Source organism: Gossypium hirsutum, chromosome D10 (genome assembly GCF_007990345.1).
Source record: "Gossypium hirsutum isolate 1008001.06 chromosome D10, Gossypium_hirsutum_v2.1, whole genome shotgun sequence".
NCBI classification, from domain to species: Eukaryota; Viridiplantae; Streptophyta; class Magnoliopsida; order Malvales; family Malvaceae; genus Gossypium; species Gossypium hirsutum.
Genome location: NC_053446.1, coordinates 13,784,737 through 13,791,190, shown reverse-complemented (window position 1 = coordinate 13,791,190; position 6,454 = coordinate 13,784,737). Strand labels below are relative to the sequence as shown.

Genomic DNA, 6,454 nt, shown 5'->3' with positions numbered 1-6,454 from the left:
TACTGTAGCATAAGAATAAGCTATTCTAGGAGAAAGAATAAGCACTCCTTGAACGGAAAGGAAGTAGGCTAACTAAACCTTTCTGTAGGCACTAAAAAAGAATAGTAGCTAGATCAGAGCGGGAAGGAAAGAAAATCAGATATGGTGTAGATGGCACTAGGGTGAAGACATGGCTTAACACATGAGGGACGGGCGAAGAGCAGGGATAATTTTAGTAGAAAGGACAACTGCTCTCAAATCAACAATGCCACATCTGACTCAAAAGGGATCGATAAGCCTTTGCACATGAGAATAGGATTAGGCTGAATGGAAATAACCCCGTAAGGGCATTCTCTCCATTATTGAGCTAGGTAGGAAAAACCTCAGTTTAGATAGCACCCATGCAAGACGCCTCTCTAAAATAAAACCCTAGATGTATCGAATGCGACGCTCCTAAGAGGTGTTCGAGAGGAACTGATCCCACATTAGCAAGGGAAGGCAGTTCTTTCAATTGGTGTTCCCTATTCCAGACCGGCTTTGGCATCGACTTAAGCTTCAACTTAGGCACCTTCTTTAGCTTGAACTTCAACTTAGGTTTCCACTTCAGCCTCGGCATTGTTCTCTCTTTCTTATTCTTTACTCGAATCTTATTTCTTCATCCTTTTTTCTCCCTCTCTGGATGGTTTACTTCTCTACCCTTCCCCTCTCTCTCGAGTTCACCGTTTTTTTCTTTTTTTCCCTTTTTTGGGGGTTGGCTTCATTCTTCTCCGCTCCTATTTTGGTTGTCTTTAGTCTTCTTCCCTTTGGTCTGAGTGGTTCTCTTTTATATTATCCCTTTCGTCCTTGGGTATTGGGTATTGGCTTCTCTTTATTGTGCATCCTCTTTCTTCTCTATTTTACTAAGCTTTCAGTGTAGGAAGTCCTACTAATTGGCAGAGCTAAAAGATATTTATTAAAGAAAATACAAAGGAGCAATCAACATATTCATGCACACGAGACCTGTTATGCGCGAAAGTACTATCTGCTTACTTTCTCTCGGGACTTGCTTGCTCCCATCTTGTGAAGATAGTTAGCACTACCTTATTTGCTTACCAGAGAGCTAACCTCTAAGAGATATTCTTTAAACCAAGAAAGGCACCCTCACCAAATTAATAAGAAAGGCACCGCCACGAGAACATGGTTACTACTTACAAAAGGGGCTGCGGTCACCAAACCCCCATCATTACTACCTGCTTCTAACTACCCGAAGATGCCTATTTTCTTTTCGGAAGAGAATAAGTTTTCAGAATGCCTCTTAGTAACCTAAGAATTGATCCCAGCAAGTGCTATGGGTGCTTCATATTATAGAGAAATGTGAGCATTTCTCCTTCTTTGTATATCGATAGTCAAAAGTTCCTTTCTTTCTTATTTTCAAAGTGAGGTCAGAGGCGAAGAATTTTTTAATTTATGTACGTTCTATGTTTGACTGTGAACCATTTTAAAAGTTTTTTTTAATTTTCCTCATAAGAAGTTTTGAGTGAATCGGAGTCAAGGAGTAAATTATTGGCATTCTTAGTTTTAGATTCCTATTATCTCACCACAAATTGGATTCGAACCAATTTGACGTTCCTTTCTTTTCTTTTATTATCTCATGACTGGTTCTGTCATCCTCCTCATTATAGTCCTCCTGAAAGAAATAGCATTTCGTTGGAATACATCCTGTCTTTTAACCGCTCCGTGGGTAGTTCTATACATAGTTAGTACTATAGCCTCAATCATGGCTACTAATAAAATCAGACTTGGAACAAAAACCAGACGAAATAGTAGGTATAAAGTAAATTTCCCAATGTTTTCAAATTAGTCTAACTTCATACCTTTATGTCATAAATCATATATCTTGGAGAGGTCATATTTCTTTGGGTTGGTAGTAATGGAATGGTTTCATTATCTAAAATGAAGAACATTTCCCAACAAAAGATCAGTCCAATAATACCACTCACTAGTAAATAGCACAATACTTCTTCATGAATCTTCACTATTTGAATATAGAATATCATAAAAACGAATAGGAATGAAATGGCTATAGCTCCTATATGAACTACTAGAAAGATCATAGCAGAGAAGTCGAGACCTAATAAAAAGAAGTAAACCTACAGTTTCACGAAAGACTAGGATAGGAAACAAAACAGAATGTACCCGATTTTTAGCACGTGCAACCATCAAACCATAGACCAAAGCAGGGCTTGACAAAACAAAAAGTATAATAATACATCGTCTTTTCTTGAAATGAAACTTTCATGCTGGAGCAAGAACTAGCATGAAAGTCGATATATTACGACCAGTGCGATTGTTCGTATTTCATTTTGTTCTTCCATTAGAAAGCACTCACTTTGTTACTTACAAAATCTCTAATCTTTCTCGACACCGAGACTTTTTTATATGTCTAGGTTGATCAGAGGTTCGACTTGCTTCTCCCCCTTGGAAACTGGCTAATCAAAAGAGGGTATTTTTAGAAAATAGATCCTCAATAAATAGAATACCTGTGCGGATATGTTCAGCTTTGGGTTGAAAGGTAAGGAATTTGACTCCGACTAAGATTATTGTCTATGGTGTAACGGACACAACCCAAATAACCCTCGAGTACAACATGCTACAGATGCTTGTGGATCGCTGAGAGGCGTACATACAATGAATGTTATTGATGCTACTCATTCTTACCATCTTTAACTGGGACGGCCGTCCATTGATCTTTGCTTACTTATTTGTTCTTGGCTACTGCTTGGTTAACTATTGCGAATTATTTAATGGTAGAAAGAAATCCTTCTTCCTTCCGACATCGCATCCTAGAGGGGCTGCTCGAACAAATAAAGTAAAGTAGGGAATGTGTTAGAGTTTGAGTGAGCCATCAACCATAGATTGTGAAACTTTCGAGATGCTTCATTGCGAAAGCTAATGGTTCCTGTAACTCAACCTTTTCATCCATGGGAGGATTCCATCTTCGATGATAAATGTCAATCGAGGGCAACCTCATTTCCAAAGATAGAATCAGGCTGCATAGAAGGGGAAAAGCCCTCTTACTGAGTAAGATCATTAATGAATAATGAAGCACATAACTTGGGGTAGCCAGTCTCATTTCACGCAGCGTAGCGCATTGCTATTTACATTCATCTTTGTAACTTACCGAAGTGAGGAAAGCCACATTGGGGATCGCGAGTCGGGAGGGTGGCGAAGATATTGTGTGTGTCAGCAAAATTTTTTCGGGGTTGAAAGCACGGGTTGGAAGCATGAGCGATGAGCTTCTCGACTTCAATCTTGTTCTTTTATTTTAAGTTATGGGTTGATTGTGACCTAGTATAGGACTGATCCAGGGCAATTCAAAGGTTAAGCCCAAGAATTCCAATAGTTTGCTTTTTCGTTTTAGCGCTACTTGGATACTCTAAGCCAGGATCGGATTGGATACTTCAAGCCTAGATCAGGACGATGAGTGGGGGATAGGGGCATGCATGCATCCAAAAGCGTATTTTCTTGTTGTTGCTTGTAACATTATTAATGAGAAAAGTGGATGGCTCTATTTTCATGCTTCATATTGTCACCTTCGAAATTGATGCTTAAGTTGATCCACTTGCATTGGTAGTCTCTCTTTTCCCTCATCACATGTGCTTCGCTTCGACCAGTGTGCTTTTAAGCTGACTTCTTTCTTTGATTCTCTGGTGCCTTCCCTCGATCTGGTCTTCTGTAACAATCTGATATTTCACTTTATTATATTATATATTATGCTAATTTTTTGGGGATCCTAGGTGGGGAAGTAGCTATAGCCAAATGGTGCAGAACAAAGAGGAGTGGAGCAGACTCATTGGCTACAGTTCTGGCCTATTAATAGTAAAATTTTCATTGGCTAAGCCTAAATGGGCTGCTCCTACTCTAGGTTCCCGGGGAAAATGGGGTGACAAAGAGTAGCTTACTTCATTGGATCATTGCTCGACTCGATGGGTACTTCTAGTGGTTTGCCAGACGGAGAAGCTCTTGTTTTCTTTTAGAAGTTGGTTGGTGGCATGGACACCTAGCCTTTTCTTTTTTATAATAATAGTCGCTAGGCTTTCTAGGTTGAATCTGATGTTACTTATTTAGCTAGGCTTCCTCTTATACTACTAATAAGCTGACTACTTCGAGTGAATTTTTTTTAATATGAAGAAGAGGCCTATCTTGGTTAATTTTTCTTCATAAAGGGACTGAGCCTAGGGGGACGGGGAAGCAAAACTTAGGAATTGACAAGACCAGCCTTAGAAACATACGCACAATGCTTCCAAGAAAAGTAAGAAGTATGAAAACTGTCCTATAAAGTCAAGAAGCTTTCTAGTAGTAGCTTCAGTGACATTGGTTGCTTTCAGGTATGCGTGAACATTGTTCCAATTGATAAGATTGGTCCAATTGATAAGATTGGTCATCATATATGACCATCACGCAAATTAGGATACTTTTTTTTGGTATGGCGGTGAAATAGACAGAATTTTTAATAGTTGAAAGTACGAAACGGATAAAAAAAAAGAGGGGGAGTGCCTGATCCTTTTCTTAGAATTGAATTCTAAATCGGCACTGCTTGATACTTCTGATCAATAGAAAAGGAAGCCGAGCAAAGAGAATAAAGAACTCGAGACGCCATAAATGGATCTAGAACTCATTCCTTTCCTTTTGTTTAAGAGTCCGTGGCACTAGCCTTTCTTTCTTTACTTTGAAGGGCTTTTTCCCTTTTGGAAATCAAGGTAAGCTTTTTATTTATTTATTTATAAATATAATAATAAAAAATCTTGAATAAGAATCTTAAATAGAACTAATGAATCTTCCTTTGTAGGAACTTCACTTTCACTCCTGAATTTAGGTATTCCTTCCCCCACAAAACCAGATTCTATCTTCTAATCTTAATAATTTGGCGTCTCAAAGTCTGCTTTATGGGAGAAAACTTCTTTCCCGAGAAAGGTTGATCTATAAAGAGGTCACTTAACCAGAGGTTGTCTCATTATCGATTGATGTCTCCAATCAGTAATCAATTCTATAAAAATAGGATAGTATAACTCTAACCGCTGAACCAGTTTTTGTTGCTCGATCATATTATATCTCCTAATCCTATGAAGAAACATAGTATGCTACCACTTGTCTTTATTGCTGAGTCGATTTCTTTTGCTCAACCATATTCTGTAGAGGTCTCAGAGAATGTTTCTGAATCGGCTGTGTTCCTTCTACTGATTTCATAGCTGGGATGGGTAGGCTTTTCATTTTCATTTGAATAAGTTCCAATCTCTAAGACTAAGATAAGTAAGATACCACATCACATATTTTTACATTCGTAGATAGAAAAAAAAAAGAGGAATCCTAGTCTCGAAGCAGCGAACTCAACCAAAATAGAAAGTAAAGTAAGCGCGCGGATGGCATTGGTCTTTCTTGCTTTCAATTTGAAGAATGTGTTCCCGCAGTGGAAGGCCCTAACCATAAAATTAGAGAAGGAAGTGGAGCTGACATCGATCTTTTCTTTAGAAACTATTTGACTTATGATATTCTTGACTTTTCATCTTTCAACTTTAAGTCAGAATGTGTTCCTACTGTTAAATAAGAAGAATTACTTTTTCTAGAATTTGCTTGTTCTATAGCCGGAGATTCAATAGCAATGGTTGTTACTTATATTTTTATTTTTTTCTTTAGTAACTCTAATTTGAACTCTTCTTTTAGTTCTTCTAAGCTATTGGCAGAACTAAAAATCTTCTCTACTTCACTCCGTTACTAGTTCTATTTTCGGAGGAATACTTTTCTGCATTCTTACTCTTATTCTGTCACATCGAGGTAATGCTAACTCATCGAAAATCTCCTTATGATCTGTCTTCTCTTATGAAATTAATATTTAGTGCATAGTTAGACTACTTGTTCGTGAGGTGGATGCTAGCTGACGAGCCAGGAAATGACTCTTCCCACTAACTAGCACTTCGCCCCTTTAATAGAATAGCATATACCCATCTTCCTAAAACTAATTCCTTAGCATAAAAAAGTAATATTAGAGATAATTGACCAAAGGGTTAAGGCTAGACGCACCTCTTCCTACTTCTTACTTGCTCTTGTGCAGCGAAGAAAGCTTTCAGTCTCGCTTACCAGAGAGCTAACTTATGAGAGAGATTCTTTAACAATAGATCGACTATGCGTAAGGTCAATACGGGTTAAAGAACGGTGCTATGCCTCAAAGATTGACTTTTTACCTCTCACTCTCCTTTGGGTTAACTCAGATCTTTCTCCTTCTTTAAGCTAAACCTTCCAAATAGCCTTTTTTTGGGAACCTCTGTTGCTTGACTTTATTGCCCTGGTGACTGCTTACCAGAGATTGGTTCTCTTGACAGGTTGATTAAGTTCCTTTCAGCTGCGGGCTAAATAAAAGGGTCCCGAAGAGAGATGCATTGAATGGTTCACGATTGGATGAGAATACAGGAGCACAAGAAGGCGAAAATGGGTCCTGCAA

The 6,454-nt window shown here is 38.4% G+C and overlaps 1 pseudogene; it reads right to left on the bottom strand.

Moving 5' to 3' along the window:
• Nucleotides 1-1,602: 1,602 nt before the first annotated feature.
• Nucleotides 1,603-3,091, bottom strand: LOC121222032 (NADH-ubiquinone oxidoreductase chain 6-like; annotated as a pseudogene).
• Nucleotides 3,092-6,454: the final 3,363 nt, after the last annotated feature.